The sequence below is a fragment of the Chenopodium album genome, chromosome 23 (genome assembly GCF_948465745.1).
Source record: "Chenopodium album chromosome 23, dcCheAlbu1.1, whole genome shotgun sequence".
NCBI classification, from domain to species: domain Eukaryota; kingdom Viridiplantae; phylum Streptophyta; class Magnoliopsida; order Caryophyllales; family Amaranthaceae; genus Chenopodium; species Chenopodium album.
Window position 1 is genome coordinate 12,102,899 of NC_137856.1, and position 20,989 is coordinate 12,123,887.

The window sequence follows — 20,989 nt, forward strand, 5'->3', positions numbered from 1 at the left end:
GTTACTCATATTACTCAGTCAAGGGTTACTCGGTCATGGGTTACTCGAGTTACTCGGTCAGGGGTTACCCGAGTTACTAGGTAAGGGGTTATTTAAGGAGTTCAGTCAGGGGTTACTTGAGTAATTCGATCAGGGTTACTTAAAGAATTTAGTCAGGGGTTACTTAGTCAGCGGTTACCTGAGGGTTCATTTAAGGATTACTTGAAGAATTACTCAGTCCGGGGTTAGTCAGCCAGGGGTTACTTAAGATAGATGAGGAGAGGAAGGGGAGAAGGAGAGAAAGGGAAAAGGAGGTAGCGAAACAAGGGCTACATAAACAGGAAGAGACGATAAACAGAAAGGGAAATGCCCCATAATTAATATTGACATTTGAAAATTATTGCTACATAAACAACAACAACATTATTGATCTATATATAGCAATAACGTTATATTTGTGGATGCAACAAATACTATATCAAAATACAAAAAAATTAATTACACATTTACGTTAAATGCAAAACAAAACTATTCCGATTCGCCAAATGGAGTGCACGCATCGCGCGCGCGGAAGTCGAAAACTAGTAAATAATAAACATGCTTTTTACAAGAATAAAGCAATAAGATTACATACTTTGATGCCTTGTACCTCTTTCTAATAACAAATACACGAGTTAGTAAACTTCAATGAAATTAATAAAACGAAGAATTAAATAAATAAATTGAAAGAAAAAGTTAAAAAGTTTAGACTGGATTTGGGACCGAACCCTCAGAAATTATCAACTTTGCACGTTTAGGGCGAAGGCAACTTCGAAGTTGGCTAGGTGTTTCTAAATCTTGTGTATGCGGAATTGTGTTTGAAAGGTTGGTTTAGAAAAAGAGAGAGAAAGAAAGCATATATTGCTCAAGAGAGAATAGAGAGAATTGATGATTAAAAAAGGGGAGATAAGACCTCTATTTATAAGAAAAAAGAGGGTCGAAGAATTAAGAAAAGAATCCGAATTCGAATCGAAATAAAACTCGTAGACAGCAATTTTTACGTATTTTGTTTTTATCATATCTTTTGATCCAGAGGTCCGAATCAGTCATATAATATGTCCTTGAAAAGATCTTGAAGTCTACTTTCTAACCCAATTAGAATCGGAAAAAATCTTTTTTAAATAAAAAGATATAGCCGGAATAGTGAAAGGGTGTCAGTTTTTGATAGAGTTTCGTATTACTTTCATATCATTTTCGTTATAGCTCGGAATTAATATTATAATATATCATTGGAAAGATAATTTCAAGATCTATCCAACCATATAAAATTTGGATAAAAAATATGAGGCATGAAAATAATATCTGACTGTCTTTGAACATCTTTAAATTCGAATATAATTAGGAAAGTTTTAAAGAAGGAAAGTTTTTATTTAAATCAAATTCCTTAATCTTATCTTTTCAAAAAAGGATAATTAAGATCTTTTTAGAAATTATAGAAGATTCTAATCAATCCTAATTAGTTTAGGAATAGGATTAAACCTTTGGACCCTCCTCATGATCATTGGATCGTAGGTAAAATCTGGTTTGGGCCTAATTTAGTATTTTGGCCATAACGTCCTCATTATTCATCGGAATTGGACTTATAATATATCGTTGGAAAGGTATTTTCAAGCCCCATCCAACTACACCATTATTGGACCCTTATCATGGACCCAATTAAACTGGATTGGACGTTTTCATAAAATAGAGGTGGTTTTCGAAAACAGAAAGAAGGATTTTTAATAAAAACTAACCGCAACACTTGAGTTTTCACACTTTCACCTCATTCGATTATGTTTTGACGTGAAAGGTATTCATCACTAGGTTTGGTTTTGGGGAGACACAAATGGGTGTCTACAGGTAGTTAGTGAGCTTACTAACTTACCGGACAATTAGGGTGTCCGTCCACCCCCTGTATAAAGAGCGATGAGACAATGTCGCACCCATGTTGTCATGTACTTATCTTGTGGACAAAACTGCTGAAAGTGTTGCTAACTTTCTTCCCTCTCACTGGATTTGGGTATATGCCTCCAGTCTTGAGACATGTATTTCTATCTTGTGGACATCCGGTTCGAATATCGGACCCGACTCGAATGTCGGACCCTTTTCGGTTCGAATATCGAAAACCTCTTTTCATTCTGTTTACTTTGTTAAAGTAAGGCTAAAGTTTCAATGACACATCGAGGCACTTTAGACCAACGATGACACAATTGACAAGAAATCATCCCCTTTTATTCTTTTTTAAAACCGATCTCTTCTCATGACTTGACATCACCCAGAACACCTTTACTTGTAAAACTGTTCTACAAATTACAAAGGATCAATCTAGATTCTTTAGCGCGTTAAGACTAGAAAAAACTTTTTCTAGCCTTAATAGCTACTTATTTCAAACACTTAGCGAACCAAGGATTGTTTCAACATCCTTAAAACATTACTGAAAGATTCTCTATCTCTTGAGAACTTCGAAGAATTACCGTTTCCTTGACTACTTTGATCATCGTCTATTCTAGACTTGATCAAAGTGGGGGCTAACTGTAGACACCTACTTTTGGCCTCTTGTCCCGAAAAGGAAGTGCGATGATGTTACAAAAAACCGTTCTTCATGCTAGATCAAAGTTGAAGTGTTTATGGACTACGAAAAGCATTCTTAACTAAGTTAAAACTCATATTTGAGGCCAAATTATCTTAGAGCCTTGTCCTATTATTAATTAGGCCTTAAACGTGTTCATTCATGTTTTAACTTGATTAATAACGGACCCAAATGCGTTAAATGCAATGATTAGATCCAATGGAACCTACATTGTTGAAAACCGAGCCAAACAGATAAACCAACCATCAAATTCCCGTGCAAGGCTTAAACAGATGGATACCACTTTCAAAGAGCTTTCCAACAGTATATTATAAGCCCTATTTTGAGCCAAAACGAAGAAGTTATTATCAAAACACTAAACCGGGCCCAAAACCGACACCCTTGCACTCTAACGGCCATAACTTTTTATCCATAACAGATTTTAATCTAATTTTAACGTTATTGGAAAGTACATATCCAAAGCTTTCCAATAAAATCTCACACGCCTAAATCCAACTTTGCAATCAAAATTTATAGAAGTTTTAAAAACGCATTTTTGTATAAGGCAAACCGCAAACCAGCGCAACTCAATCTGTTGCGCGCGACTTGCGCGCGACTCATTGAGATGCACGCGACACCCCTGCGCGACTTAGAGAGTTCCGCGCGCCATCTGACGGTGCGGCTCTAAAACCATAAGTCGAGATTCCTACGCTTGTAACAAGGGGTCTTCGCACAACTCTAAGAACACAGAAAATCAGAAATAAAAACCCTAAATTTCTAAAATCCCTAATCTCTCAAACTTTCTTACTAACATACTACTTTTCCTCTTTCTTCCCAACTACTCTTCAACCCTAATCCATTGAATCCCTTGGAGGTACAAAGTTTAAATAAGGTCCATAAACATCTAAGACGGAGATATAAGCATACATAGAAGAACGGCTAGTTTCCTGAGCACTTAGATAAATCACTTTTCTTTTATTGTTTAAACAACTTTAATTGATTAATGAGTGTTGCTTGATCACCTTAAACAAACTTTTAACTAATTAATTCACATAATACTCTTTCGTTAATCAAGACTAGAATTTGAATAATTAATTGATTGTTTTATCACTTAAGACAAGGCGAATATTGTTTATTTCTTGTTCTTTTTACGAATTTGATTAAATAAGAATAACGACTTTTGCAATGTAATTCCTATATGATTAATGTGTGTACATAAAATCAACTAACTTAGTTTTTAGAAATCACGTTGCATATATTGTTTGGTGATGAAATTGTGCAAAAGGAAGAGCTAGTAGAGGCCGCACTAGGGCTAGGATCGCGATTCCCCTCTAAAGGGAACGTTATCTTGGTACCCTCGCTCCCGAACTCATTTCTGGTTTATGTAGACCTATTTGGGCATGGGTAAACTTATGATTCATGCTAAAAATCCCTTGAACTCTACTTGGGAGAAAGGCATGAACGAGGTTTATGGGTTTTCCTAAAACACATTAGCGACTCCTACTTGTTCCTTACAAAAAAGCGTGTATGATAGAATCATTTCTAATTCAAGGTCTCCCAAACAGTCAGGAATTCAAATCCTAATACACCCTAACAAGTGTAAAGTCCTAGGCTTTAAAGAGCCGTGGGCATCTAAGGAGAAGGTGACGTGGGAAAATTAGGTCGTTGGACTAATCCTCCTAAGCCAAACAAAATTTGTAAACACTCAACAAACCTAAATACAAGTATAGAGGTAAGTCAAGGGTCGAACCCAAAGGAACGGTAATGTCTAAGTGCTTCCAATTATGTGCCTAAGCTAGGTCGAAGACAAAGGGTAAAAGAGGACACTAACAACTACTAAGACAAAGAAATCAAACAAATAAAATGCTAGGGACTAGGATTCACTTATATTAGCAATGAACAAAGCAAATTGGTTTAGGAAGTTGACTAAGTCAAGCAATGTGAGGGAAGATTAATTATCTAACCAAAAGAGCATATCAAGTTATTCTCCTAGAGGTCTAACTAGCGTCAACTACGATAAACTCTAGCTAGGAAACATCACAAGACACCTCAATCGTGTAAATGCAAGCCACAAATCAATGGTCCGTATCAATGTGAACTTACAATGCAATCTAGTGTGAATAACTAGGGTGATCAAGCCTAAATCAAACACACACATGCACATAATCAATTAACCAATTTAATCACATTATCAACTCCATCAAAATCCCCAATCTACATCAATCCATTACATAATACAAGCTTCACCAAATCCCTAACCAAACAACTACTCTAGAAACATCATCAATTCAATCAACAACTAAAGAAATCAACAATCAAAGAAGAACAATAACTCTAATCAAACATCAACCATCAAATCATCAAAATCTAATCAAAATCAACAATCTAAACATGAATACTAAACAAAACAATAAATGAGATAGAGTTTAGAAATGCTCATTGATAATAGAGTAGATCTCCAATACAATTGTCACCATTGGATCTTCAATCTCTCAATCACCATTGAAATCCTTCACTTTCTCTCTCTAAAATCTACTACTAAAACTAACCCCTAAAATCTAGAGAGAGAAGCTCTCAACTAAGCTAAGAATATGATCTAATTCTATTATGAAAACTTCTTACAAAAATTGGGTTCAAATAGGTATAAGAAGAGAGAGAAAATCGTCGAAATCCGATCGGAAAAGACCCATGTTGGTGCGGCCACACAACAGGGGATGTGCGCCCGCACAACCATGATGTGCGCCCGCACAACCATGGTGTGCGGCCGCACATTCCTCGTGTGCGCCCGCACATTCTGCGCGTGCGGCCGCACTCAGCTGGGTTTCTTCGAATCTTTAACTCTTCAAGCTCAAGGGGTGCACACATGATTTATGATGGTGATGGAGGACAAGGTAGGCAGTATCTAAGGCTTAATATTGAGGGCACATACTTCCTTTGAAAGGAGCACAAGAGAAGAACCAAGACTTGGAACTTCCACTTCTTTGCATCTTGAGCTTCCCAAACTCCATGAACTTGATCCTAAAGCCTCTTCCACCATAATGGATCACCAAAATCACGACCCGAACCTCGTCCAATACCTACAACCACGAAAATAGAGCAAATAAAGAAGAAAAGACTAGAAAACCAACGAAAAGCACAAAAGCTACAAAATAAGAGAAGAAAGGTAAAACTAAGCAACAAAGCATAAAACTAAGCACTTATTAAGCATGAAAGCTATGAAAAGAGAATAGAAATGACCTAAATGCTCGTCAAATGTGTGCCATTTATGACACACATCAAATACCCCCAAGCTTACCTTTTGCTCGTCCTCGAGCAAAACAAAACCAAGGGAGTGGAAATGACGAGCTTAATAAAACAAACTAAAGAAGAGACGAGATGAGAATATACACTAACTCACTTTCGTAGGAATCACGATCAATTTTAGCAACTAATGACAAGCCATTTAAACCCCTAGATCGCCCTAGAGGACGAGTGATGCTCTCGTAAGGGTATCCTAAGAGTTTACCCATAACTCTCATAATAATACATACAAGGCAAAGCATGAAAAAGAAAACAAAAATACAAGAAAAGCAAACAAATGTTCATGAAAGGACCTTTGCAAATGTACGAGCACAAGTGGATGCAAATCTTTCTAAACAAGTAAAGGAGTGCACGTTCCAAGATACCCAAGGTTGATTGAAACATAAATATGCTAAGCATAGGAACTAGCTTTCACAATCCACTTTCATCCCAAACGATCTTACCATGTTCTTCCTAATAGCTTCAAATCGACCTCAAGTGAGCATCCCAATGATTCCACGAAGGAACCGGAAAAAGAGAATTTTTAGGCTACTCGACATCTTGACTTTTGCATTCCCTCTCCCTATTCCTAAAACTCACATTCCTCTTCACCGATGAATGACTCAACCATTTAGGTCAAAAGGTCTTTCCCCAAGGTTGTAACGTTAAGGCAAAAGGGTGAAGGTAGGCTAAAATTTAAAATTTGGTGGTTTTCCTAAAAGTGAAGCAAAGAACGGCCAATTCTTAGAATCACAATCAAGTAGTCACCAAACAAAAACAAACTAACACCCCCAAGCTTATTCAAAGCTATAAATCACAAACATATACACAAAAAGCGTGAGAACGCTTCCCCCCAAGCTTAAATGGAGCATTGTCCTCAATGCTCAAAAAGGGAGAAAACTCACATCAAAATATTTTTTGAATTTTTTATTTTTCACTTTTTTTTCTTTTTTTTTATTTTTTAATAGTGCTTTGTCCTCGCCTCTTTTAACTTTGGACGGCTTTTTCGATTTTGCACGTATTTGTCCATGCCTTTTATAATGTAGGACGGCTTTTACTCATACTCATTTGCCATTATTCACAAGGAAGAAATCACACAATCTTGCTATCATTAGAACCAAACATTTCAACTTCTCCACCACAAACTCCATCAAATATGATCAATTGCTTCACAAAAACCAAGAAAAGAAAGAAAATGAAACAAAAGGCCAAATATCTAAAGATGTGGCTTGAAAAGAAGGTATAAGGCTCAAATGGTTGCAAGAAGGCAAATGTAAACCCAAAAATAAAGAATGAAACAAACTATCCTAAAAACAGAAAAATACCACCTCGAAAAAGGTGCCTTTTTCCTCCCTAAATGGTTCGGTCTCGGATTCAAGATCTATGAGTCAAGTTTCAAGATTAGGTTTGCAAGAAGTCAAGGATCCATGCCGCTCATGCAAATATAGGTAGAAGGCTTGAAAAACATAGAACTCACACGGATGTAGCAAAAACTCACTATTGGTGTCAAATCGACTATAGGAAGCAACTACCAAACATGCCACAAACAAGTAGAATCCGGCTTCATGTTCCCACTAGTTCTAACCAACTACCTTAGCATGCTTTATCCTAGAATCAACCAAGCGTACTCTCAAACCGTGCACACCGTTACCATTTTGGAAGAAAAGCATTCAATTATACAAGTCCAAATGTTATTATGTCCAAAACAAGAACAAAACAAAACACATTGCAAATTTGCCTTGATAGAAAGGAAAATCTTTTTGGAGTTTTTCAAAATAAGAGAAACATGGAAAAGCATATACAAAGGTGCAAAGCATATATGAATCAAAATCCCACCAAACATGATAGAATACCCTCCCCCAAGCTTGAATGAGACAATACACTCAAACATAAATCATATAATCCATGGGAGGGGAAAACAAGGAGATCAATCCAACAAACCAACATATGTCCAACAAGTCATCATCCACTAGAGAAAGAGCAAAGAAAGATATTACCGGATTTGAGGTGGGTGTAAATACCCGCAAATGACCCAATTTAAACCTTTCAAAGCTAATTTCTCAAGAATTAAACCTTGTTTCCATATGCTCGCAAAGATAGGAGTCAACCTTCCTTGATTCTTGATCCAAATTGAAGCACCAAAGTATATCAAGTCATGTACCTAGCAAAAGGCACACAAAAATTTCCATGAGAGAAAAATCTATTCTAAAAAGAAAAGGAAAATCTAATCTAAAACACGGGTTACTTCCCGAGAAAGGCTTGCTTAAGGTCCAAGCTTGACCGCTCTAGTAAAATAATATTGCAACGATCGCAAGAGCTTGTCAAATGCACTACTACACATTTCATATGAGAGCAAGTATGCACATGACAAAAATAAGGCATGCAACAAGCATAGTGCACACCTATGAAGTTGAGAAGAAGTATGCCAAGAAGAAGAAGGAGAAAAAGGAAAAACAAGAATATAAGAAAAAGGAAGAGAAATTAAAGAAAAAAGAAGAAGGCATACTCTTCCCAACAAAATATTTTTGGTTAGAAATCCCACCATCATCCTCAAAAGTCATCAAATGAGGCACTTGGAGGACTAAAGGCTTTTCAAGAGGAGGGGACATGAGAAAAGAAGGTAATGACATGGGATAAGAGGGAACAAGATCAAGCTTTCTTGAAAATTAGGTGTAAGGTGAAGTAATAGGAATTGGTTGCTCACTTACACCACTATCCATTGACACACAAGCTCTCTCATCCAATGAACTCACATCCAAAGGGCTCTCCTCCAATTCATCATCATTCAAATCAAGCTCATTCTCAATCACATCCTCCTCACAAACTTCACATCCTAAGAGAGCTCTCAAAAGTTTCAAATCACGATCAAGGTTCAAAGGAAGCTCATCAAAGGATTGAGGGTCAAACTTGGGAGGTAGCTCAAAATAATCATTAGAAGTACAATCTCCCTCTAAAAAGGCCTCATCCATCTCAATGGTGGAAAATGTAGAAGAGAAAGGGTCATCAAAGGTGAAAGAGGAGGGCAATGGTTGAAAATTTGAGATAGGAGTTGGAGATTCAACCTCATCAAACACTTCACTCTCATCTTCACAATCATCCAAAGTAGGTTCTACCTCCTCAACCTTATCACATGGAACCTCTTCTTCATCAAAATCATCTAAGCTCAAGGCCTCACCCTCAAAGAAACCATGGTCATCATGCAAAGGAGATGGGGTGGAAGAAGGTTGGTCTTCAAAATTGAGGAATGGGGGGATGAAATTGCAATCAAGGGAGGTGGGTGGGAAAATGGACTCTTCAATTGGTTTTTCAACACTCAAAACCTCTTGGTTCTCATCACCCTCAAACATCCAATCTCCCATGGAGACTACTTCATCCTTCTCATCCTCACTCTCTCTCCTCACAACTTCTCCACGCTTCAAAAATTGCAATGTCCCATCCTTCTTATCTTGAATTAATGTTTCCTCAGAATTAGGAGAAGTCAACCATTTTAGCTTCTCTTCAACTCCATGTAAAGGGTCAATGGAACAAAATTCAAGTTGGGAAGGAGGTTCAAAATGCAAACTCTCTTTTGGAACATCCATCTCTACACCCTTTTCCTCACTCATAGGCTCTCTAATGTCCTCCTCACACACCTTAGGCCTCTCAAAACAATCATCATCATTTTCTTCCACATCTACCAAAGTAATAGAAACTTCATTTACATTCAATATTGATGACAATTGATTCTCCATCTCCTTATTCCTTCTAGAAACAACCTCATTGCTCTCTTCCAACTTTTTCAACAATTCCATTTGGCTTCTTAAAATCTCCAAATGTCTCATCTCATTTGGTTCCAAATTAGAATTCATCTCCAATTTTCTCAAAGAACCACTAATTTGATTATAAGAAGACTCAATGTTAGGCTCCAAGGTTTTCAAAGGTGAAGAGAGTTGAGGAGCATAATGAGGAAAAGAATTATGAGCAAGCATGTGATGAGGATCAACACTAGAGTTATGAGTAGCATCATTAACATGGGGGATGGGGGCACAAGAAGGCATGCAAGATTCATTATTCATGGAACATGGACCATAACAATCATCAATAGAAGCATTTGAACAACCATGACCACGATTATAACTATCTCTAGCAAACCATATATAAAAATCCCAAGCATCATCAATTGACAATGCCCGAAATCTACCATTAAACATGCTTTCAACAATGTCTCTAGTTTGCTTAGTCAAATTATGATAACAAATCTCACAAGCCTCCCAAAGATCATAACCATGGTGACTAATGAAGTCCTCTAGTCTATTAAAGTACACCCAAAATGACTCATTCTCAAATTGAGGAAACGAGGTATTTTCCATTTTTATACAAAACAAGCAAAAATCAAATAAAAGAAAAGTATACACAAGGACCTAGACTCAAGCAATCAAAAACACTCAAACATAGACACCGTTCCCCGGCAACGGCGCCATTTTGACGTGGGAAAATTAGGTCGTTGGACTAATCCTCCTAAGCCAAACAAAATTTGTAAACACTCAACAAACCTAAATACAAGTATAGAGGTAAGTCAAGGGTCGAACCCAAAGGAACGGTAATGTCTAAGTGCTTCCAATTATGTGCCTAAGCTAGGTCGAAGACAAAGGGTAAAAGAGGACACTAACAACTACTAAGACAAAGAAATCAAACAAATAAAATGCTAGGGACTAGGATTCACTTATATTAGCAATGAACAAAGCAAATTGGTTTAGGAAGTTGACTAAGTCAAGCAATGTGAGGGAAGATTAATTATGTAACCAAAAGAGCATATCAAGTTATTCTCCTAGAGGTCTAACTAGCGTCAACTACGATAAACTCTAGCTAGGAAACATCACAAGACACCTCAATCGTGTAAATGCAAGCCACAAATCAATGGTCCGTATCAATGTGAACTTACAATGCAATCTAGTGTGAATAACTAGGGTGATCAAGCCTAAATCAAACACACACATGCACATAATCAATTAACCAATTTAATCACATTATCAACTCCATCAAAATCCCCAATCTACATCAATCCATTACATAATACAAGCTTCACCAAATCCCTAACCAAACAACTACTCTAGAAACATCATCAATTCAATCAACAACTAAAGAAATCAACAATCAAAGAAGAACAATAACTCTAATCAAACATCAACCATCAAATCATCAAAATCTAATCAAAATCAACAATCTAAACATGAATACTAAACAAAACAATAAATGAGATAGAGTTTAGAAATGCTCATTGATAATAGAGTAGATCTCCAATACAATTGTCACCATTGGATCTTCAATCTCTCAATCACCATTGAAATCCTTCACTTTCTCTCTCTAAAATCTACTCCTAAAACTAACCCCTAAAATCTAGAGAGAGAAGCTCTCAACTAAGCTAAGAATATGATCTAATTCTATTATGAAAACTTCTTACAAAAATTGGGTTCAAATAGGTATAAGAAGAGAGAGAAAATCGTCGAAATCCGATCGGAAAAGACCCACGTTGGTGCGGCCACACAACAGGGGATGTGCGCCCGCACAACCATGATGTGCGCCCGCACAACCATGGTGTGCGGCCGCACATTCCTCGTGTGCGCCCGCACATTCTGCGCGTGCGGCCGCACTCAGCTGGGTTTCTTCGAATCTTCAACTCTTCAAGCTCAAGGGGTGCACACATGATTTATGATGGTGATGGAGGACAAGGTAGGCAGTAGCTAAGGCTTAATATTGAGGGCACACACTTCCTTTGAAAGGAGCACAAGAGAAGAACCAAGACTTGGAACTTCCACTTCTTTGCATCTTGAGCTTCCCAAACTCCATGAACTTGATCCTAAAGCCTCTTCCACCATAATGGATCACCAAAATCACGACCCGAACCTCGTCCAATACTACAACCACGAAAATAGAGCAAATAAAGAAGAAAAGACTAGAAAACCAACGAAAAGCACAAAAGCTACAAAATAAGAGAAGAAAGGTAAAACTAAGCAACAAAGCATAAAACTAAGCACTTATTAAGCATGAAAGCTATGAAAAGAGAATAGAAATGACCTAAATGCTCGTCAAATGTGTGCCATTTATGACACACATCAGAAGGATCCCCTACTATGGGAACACCCTCGTTACACATATGCACCTTTTATTTTTCCTTAGATAGGTTTTTTCTTTTTCCCTTTTAATAAAATGAGCATTTCTTTTCTTGCATATGATCATTACATTGCATTAAAAAAGAAAATGCCAAAAATGTCGAACTAAGCACAAGGTATACTAATGATTTGAGGCATCTTTTGTAACCATATCATATCATCTTCAGCTTTCAAATACATAATCCTTTTTTGATAAACCACTTTGAGCCTCGTCTAATGATAGACCTTTCTGTTTTCAACCACATCTACCTAACCTTGAGATGGGATGGTGTGAAACTTATGCAATTTCCAAATACAAAAGCTTGCGTGATGTTATAAAAATTTAAAAGTTAAAAAATAGCAAATAATATGTGCTAAAGGGCAAGTGTTCTAATGTCTTTGTGATGAACATGTCTTTGATATGAACACGTCTCAAATTGCGTTTCTTATCGAGTGCTCGGTTCGTGCCTGAGAAACATGAATGCCAAGTGAGTGATAGATCGCATGATCAGGATTGCCCACACTTCTTAAAAAAAATATTTAATGTGAAAAATACAAAACCAAAAGAAAGAGAGTTTAAAAGTGAGAAGCCTCAAGCATAAAATACAAAGATTCAAGAGCAAGGTTGCACACCTTGGGGGCTTATCTAGGGTCTTGAACCTTTATCCCCTTCTTTTCTAACCTTTAGCCTAACCACGTTACAACCCTTAAAAAAGACCATTCTGAGGTATACACACACTTGTGCGAGGTTCGGCTAGAGCTACGTTCGGCCTGATTCCTAACGGATACGTAGGCAACCTCACATTAAGGTGCGACCGTAATAAAAACGCATTCATATTCACATTCACACACCCACACTTCGATCATATCAAAGGATTTCCAATGCTCATCCCCTATCCACTTAGAGCTAGACTTGGGGGCTTGATCCCTACATTATTAGCTTACCTAACCTAAGAGTTACCATCATTTGACTCTTTTCAAAATATCTTCCATACACTTAGCCTTTGCAGCATAACTTATGGTCAGTTTCACACACTGCACAGACACAGCCAAATAGCACTTTCTTTAGGAACCTTTTGTCATGAAATCTTAACATAATATTGAAGCATGCCTTGTCATATTAAGGTCATGATTATCATTGCATCAAAAAGTATGAAGTGCTTAGCCTTGAAGGAGTTATGTCTTCGATAAGTGCAATTACTAGATAAATCAAGGATCACTATTATGGAGATAATAAGTTCATTCTATAGGGTCGTCAATATTTGTTGCTAGATTTGATAATTGATCTTTGGGTTAGTTAAATAGCCCAAAGCCTTATAGAATGGATCCTATGAGGTCACACAACAAGGGTATTGGGTTAAACAAGTAAGAGGCCCATTAATGGGCCTCATGAGATTATGACATACCATGTAGAGTGTTGGGCTAGAGTAGTGTGTTTGGGATAAGGGTTTTGGGCGTTTGACATGGGCTCTTATTTAGAGATGTGATTTATAAATAAGATCCATGCCTAGGGTTGCAAGTAAGCAGTAACAATCAACACACAGTAGATTGTGAAAGAAGCAACCAAGTCCCAAACCCTAAACACTCTCCTCACCTCACGGCCCTCCCTTCTCCTCTTCACGTCTGTACGTGCGGCGCCCCTCATGGTGGCTCGTGGTGTTCGTCGTGGTGGTTCGTGGTTAGCTCGTGTCTCTCTTCTCCGTTGAAAGTTGATTGAAGCGTTCAGTCACGACTAACTAGCATTAGTGCAGGTTTAACTTGTGCCCGTGGACCAAGTAGAGGAATCACGCTTGGGGTTCTTTATCTCCCATTGTTCTTGCTCGATCGCACGTGGAATCACGCTTCAAAGGTATAATTATGTGTTCTTTATGTGTTATGCAATGGTCCTTGGTTTAGGTACTTGATTGAATATGATTCATGTTATTTCCGCTGCGTAGTACCTATAAACTCCCACAGTGGTATCAGTTAGCCTATTACATTTACGCATATTGCCAATAATTCTTTGATAATCTACAATTTTAATTCAATTGGGAGGGAGAATAATTTAATTATGGGTCAATTATTATATTAAATGTGACTTAACTCTTGGAATTGATTAAATGTGATTTAATAATGCTCAAAATAGCCATGAAGAGATCCGATTTTTGCCCTATTATGCTCAAAAATTTCGACCCCCCAAACCCTAATTTCGAAAATTTCGAAACCCTAACCCTAAATTATGAATTTTGTGTTTTGGTTTTGATTTAATTCGTTTACTATGTAATTAATGATTTCAATCTATTTGATTTCATGACAAATTATGAATTTTTCATGATCAAATTATTTAATTTAAGAGTTAAATTGAATTGGGGATTCATGAAGAACCCTAATTTTGAAATTGAATATGATTTAATTTAGAAATTAAAAGGACCACATTAAGTTAATTTAGTTTTAACAAAAACGTTTTGTTTGAATTAAAATCATAAAAAAAGGAGGAATTTTATGCGCGGCAACCGCGGCTGGGTGGCGCAGCCACGGCGGCTGCTGCTGCAGGTGGTTCGGAGGGAGGTGGGGTGGGGCAGGACGTCGGATCAGCAAGGGCAGCGACAGCAGCACCGTGCAAGGGCTGGCCACACCACGGTGGCTGGTGCACGGTTTTTCAAAAAAAAAAATCAGTTTTTTTGAAAATATTTCAAGATAATTACAAAATTATTTTGGGATAAAATCAGTTTTATTTTGGATAAAATATTGTTTATTATGGGATAAAATCAAATCTCTCAAAAGTTGTTAAGTTTGATATTATCCATATTTAAAATTGTTATTTTGATAATTATCCATAATTAAAGTGGTTAGTTTTGGATAAGATTTGTTAGGATATTGTGAGCATATTCCAAAAGTATAATAATAAATTTAAATAATGTGATTATCTCATAATTATTTTTGGATATAATTGATTTAAAATTTTGTGATTGGCTTGTAATTAGGATAGAATTTCCTAACTTTGTTAGGATAATCTTTGAGGATAAATATGATTTATCTTTTAGGATTAAAATAAGATTTGATTCTATCTCATGACTAATTTAGAATATATGATATTTTATTGATGATCATGAATAATATATGATATTATCTAATTACAGTATTTAAAATATGAGATATTTTGGTGCCATGTTTCCTTAATTGTGAACATTCGATGTTGTAGTTTAGGAAAGCATGATGAGTGATTTATTATGTGGCAATTTTATAATATATGATATTGTTTATTGCTATATAATGACTAGTATGGCCCAGTAGATTGCTAAATACGATCTGCGCATCGTGATGTATTTTTGTAACCTTACTACGGACTACATACCGATAAAGTATTTTTGTAATTTTATTTTGTTTTATTTAAGTAGTAGAATTACAGGTTGCAATTAATCCAAGAAGCCCATGAAGTGAAGGCCCAAAGGAGAAATGTGGATGAGATCCATGAAGATTCAAGTGGGAGCATTTATTTTATTAGTTTTCTTAGGATTAGGGGCCATGGTATGTCTTATTTATGCATTCAGTATTTTATGCATGTTAGATTTTATTGATGTTTTGTGATGATTCGCTAGAGTTCACTAAATAATCACAACATAATAAATCTAGATCCCAGTAATATTGATGCAACTTTTCCAATTAAAAACCCGACGAAACCTTCGATCGTTTATGATAGGTCGGCCCTCAGCAGAGTGTCATAATATATCTTGGGGAAGTGGGGGTAGGACCCATTCTACACTTTTAATTGGTTATATTCAACAAGGTTACCTAAAGCCTTTAGAACCTTGAAGATAAGGGTAATATTTAAACATGTGATGGTTAATTATTTAACCAAGAATTACAAGAGTTGTAATCAGTAAAGAGTTTACTCACCTTGAAAATGTAATGGTTGATGGCAGGGCCTCAGTCCGGTCAATTATTGCACGAATAAAGGATCTTGGAATCACTTAATTCAGGTTGGGATCACTTAAATTGAATAGAGTGCTTTAAAGTTACCAATTTAATTCTCTTTTGGTACTTTAAATTTTAATAACATAATTGAATTTTGCGTTATTTATAAGTAACATGTCGTTCTAATTTTATTATTATATATAATCTCCTCGATTGAAAATAAAGTTGAGAAACGTTCTCAAAAAGTTTATAAAATTATCCATAAATCTATATTCCAATTTTGTTAAGATGGTTCTAAAAGGCAAGTTTTAGAAATTCATGTCACATGTCTAAGGTTGGGTTTATTCAAAATGTTTGAGTAAAATGCTAGTACATCTTCATTTTGAAAAGTTTTTCAAGGGATATAATGAGATGGGAGGTGCAAACCCTCTAAAAGACGAGTATAGAATCCAATAAAATCTCTTATCTTCAATATGATTGAATATAAGAAAGTGATTGGAAATCTACATGATCAAATGACACTATTTTTCATCCATTTCATATAGAGTTTAATATTTGATTAAACTCAAATATGAAAAATGATTGAATAGGCTTAGCAAAATCATGAAATGTGCTTAAAGGTTAAGCAAAGCATCATTTTGAACCTTAGAGAAATGTTCTAAATGGCTCAAAGGGAAAGGTTTAGGAATATATGAGGATTGCAATAAGAAGTTATAGGCTAAGAAATGCAAACAAGTTGCTTCTTCTCAAACCTAGAACTACTTACATGCTAAAAGCTGTTATGAACAACAAATGTTTCAAATTAAATGGACCAATTCCAATTGATTAGAAACTACCTAATATAGTTGGAAGGTAAAAGAATGGAAATGTTCAAATTTAAGACGTATATTATACAACTTGATTTAGCATATTGCTACTTCTTGGACATATAATGTCTTGTTTAGATCACTCATTGCACAATATGATTGAACTAAAGGAAGAAGTTATGGCTAGAGGAGAAATAAATCTACAAGTTTAGAAGCAAACGTTGCTACTTCACAAGTATAATCTACAAGTTTGGAAGCAAAAGTTGCAACTTTACAAGTAGAACGTATATTTCACCTTACCTTAGTATTGGCTAGAATTAAATAAATGTTATTCATTGAGTCATAATGTGTTTTGAATTGCTAAATAAGTTTAACATTCTATATGATAGAAATAATCAAACCATTTCTATATAAATTGTCTCTAATATGTCAATTAATTCGAATGAAAATGAAAATTGCATGCGGAAGATCCAAAGGGATAGACTTTCAATATCATTGGATTATGAATCCATTGATATATGTAATTATCATTCTAATTTGAAATTTTGACTAAGTCACCATTTAGAGAAATGATGATGTGAACTCGAGGTCGAATACATATCGATGTAAGAAAGACAAAGGTTCAAAGGCTAGAGACGGACAACGAAACTTCATTTGTGATACGATCACTACTTGTGCTTAGTTGAAGCATAAGAGTGAAAATTTTGAAAAGTTCAAAATGTTCAGTATGAAGTTCAGTATCAACTTGACAAGAAAATGATTACATTACAATATGATTGTAATTGAAAAAATTTAAGTCAAGGCATGTACTTGGCAACACATTCGAAATATTGCGATATGATCGTAATAATGAGAATTTAAGCCAAGACATTGATAAACATCCAAGGGTTGTAATCGTTTTACAACAAACTCCAAAAGAAAACCTTGTGAAGTGTTTATGAAGGAAGCTATCAATCTATATGAGATATATTTTGATAATGGATGTAAATTACCTATCTTCCAACCATTGTTCAAGGGATATACTTTTAAGATAAGCTACAAAACTAAACAAACTACATACGTCAAATCAATTGTAGCAAAGGCTTCATATGTGATATGGATAAGAGGAGTTCTTATTAAGTCTTTCTACAAAGCAAGGAATAAAACATGTATTAAACCGTTTGATGCACGTTCGATTCCTATATAGAGCACAGGGTACTACTACACAACCATACTTAGCACAAAATGTTTGTTGCTCAAGTAGGTGCCCTTATGGAAATTGTTCCAAAAGGTCAAGTGGAAGTAGTGTAAATCTCAAAAGAGTTCGAGAAAAGCAACAAACAAACATGGTTAAAAACCATGGTTGGTTCACCCTATGCTAAATATGCCTCCTCAAAAGGCAAGTGGGAGTATAAAAACCTCGAAAAGGTCGAGAGTCTTGAAAGAGTTCAAGAAAAGTGATTTCGAAAATCTTGAAGAAATTCGAGAAGTAATGGAATAAAAGCAACAATATGAGCATGATTCACCTCATGTTACAAATGACAACGCGTGGTCTCATTATGTGTAATGGGATTAATAACCATTTGTAGAAGGTAGTACATTCCAAGTGCACATCCTCTATTGTCATTTCTCATTGAAAACTAAACAAAGTTGTTGTATGAGTATCAATTGTTGCATAAAAACCCACAAGGATGACTAGCATATGTAAAACTTAGTCAAAGAAATATGATTTCATATTGACTAAGAGTTCTAAAATATTTATTTTGGAACATGATGATTATGCAAGTAATAAAGATGATTTGATAAATTATAACTCCAAGTGGTTTAAAACCAGGAAATCTGAAATAGATTCTAAGTCTGTAAGCAAGTGTATGACACTTGAATAATTTGCCTAAATTGGGTGAAACCCATTGTAAGCAAAACAGACAAGAAAGAAAAATGTTTTCTAACTAAAGCAAAGACTTGTTAAAGGATTCAACTAATTCATAGTATGACTATGATTACGATGAAACCTTTACATGTTGCAAAGATCTATTAAAGATATTTAGTGATTTCTACCTTATAAGATTTGGTAGATGGATTTCAAAACGCTTTCTTGAAATTGTTCATGAAATAAGATTTGTATATGATACAATCAAAAGTTTGGAGATCCAAATATCCTAGGGATGCATAAAAGATCCAATAATGGATTGAAGTTAGCATCAAATCGTTTGATGTTCTCGTAAAATGAAGAAAAGGTCTTGTGTGTACAAGACGTTTAGTGGGAGCCGTGAAGTCTTCTTGGTCTAGTATAAAGAACAATTATTCATTGCTTGAAGAGTCAAGTGGTGGGTAATGCATTTTGTATGAAAAACCTTGAAGAGGATGATGAGTACATTTGGGACTCAAGATCTATAGAGATAGGTCTCGAATGATGTTTGAGTTTTGGTTAAGAAGCTTATATTGATAAGATTCTTATAAGGTTCAACATTATATTGAAAAGAGTTTCAATCCCATGTGACATGGCACGTTGCTTAATGATTCAATACCTTGAGAAAGGTTTATGAAATTAAGACTTTGAGTGATGATCCTTATGCAATTCGCAAAGGATGCATCATGCATGCCATGGACTATACTCGTCTATTTGATTCACGTGTTTTAAGAACAAGTGATGATAGATTTCAATCGAAAATCCAATGTAACGTTGGAATACAAATTAGAAATTCCAAAGTTCCTTACAAAAGGGCGAAGGAAAATTTTTAGTGTATGGAGATGAAAATGATTATAAGATTTAGAAATTGCAAAGTTCATGTTTATGAGAATGTCTCATAAACTCTACTTACTGAACCCCTTCCATGACCAAGGTATGAGAGTCATACTAAGGTTTTTGGATTGAAGCAAGTTATATAATTTTAGTTGTGTACGTTTTGAGAAAGCATATTACAAAGGTAATACATTAGCTTGCAGAATTATGTTTATCAATTGAAACAAGGTTTCAATCTTATTTAATCGTGGTTTCAAGATTAAATAAAATGTCCAAAATAATTATGAATTGATGGGCTCACTAGGTTGATGACCTTTTGAATGAAACCCCACAGGTGAACAAAATTCATATATTATTTAAGTTCCTAGTTCGGAATCATTAAACTGGACATAAATGACTTCCAATAATGGACTAGCATGTTAAGATTGATTGGATAGCGCAGTTTCATGGGCTATAGGAGCGTAGTGATGCTCAGTCAATCACATGGATATGCATGAATGATGCATGATCGAACTATAGACCTACTTTGAAGTTCAATTATAGAGCTTCCAGATATATTAGTGGATTCCTTTGACATGAGTGGAACACTGATTCCATTCAATGATTGATTTAACTGTGGTACATTCAAACGTCTAGCCGTAACTGGAGATTATAAAGGATGTTTCCCGGTTACTTCATGAGTTGAGTGGGAGCTTTGGTTGCCACAAGATAAGATAGAGTCTACCTATTTAATTAGGAATGTGTCGTGGCCCCTTGAAGAGGGAGAATTCAGATAATGCATGGACGTGCTCAAATGGATTACATTGTAACCATTTGTTTTGTAATTCTAACTCAGATTTCGAGAAAGATTTGTAGATTAATATGATCACGACATGAGATGCAATCATATTATCAAATCGACACACATTGACTTAAGGAATTTGAATATTGCGCACTTGTCTCAGACAAGTGGGAGATTGAAGGAGTTATGTCTTCGATAAGTACAATTACTAGATATATCAAGGATCACTATTATGGAGATAATAAGTTCATTCTATAGGGTCGTCAATAGCCCAAAGCCTTATAGAATGGATCCTATGAGGTCACACAACAAGGGTATTGGGTTAAACAAGTAAGAGGCCCATTAATGGGCCTCATGAGATTTTGACATACCATGTAGAGTGTTGGGCTAGAGTAGTGTGTTTAGGATAAGGGTTTTGGGCTTTTGACATGGGCTCTTATTTAGACATGTGATCTATAATTAAGATCCATGCCTAGGGTTGCAAGTAAGCAGTAACAATCAACATACAGTAGATTTTGAAAGAAGCAACCAAGTCCCAAACCCTAAACACTCTCCTAACCTCACGGCCCTCCCATCTCCCCTTCACGTCTGTACGTGCGGCGCCCCTCATGGTGGCTCGTGGTGTTCGTCGTGGTGGTTTGTGGTTAGCTCGTGTCTCTCTTCTCCGTTGAAGGTTGATTGAAGCGCTCAGTCACGACTAACTAGCATTAGTGGAGGTTTAACTTGTGCTCGTGGACCAAGTAGAGGAATCACGCTTGGGGTTCTTTATCTCCCATTGTTCTTGCTCGATCGCACGTGCAATCACGCTTCAAA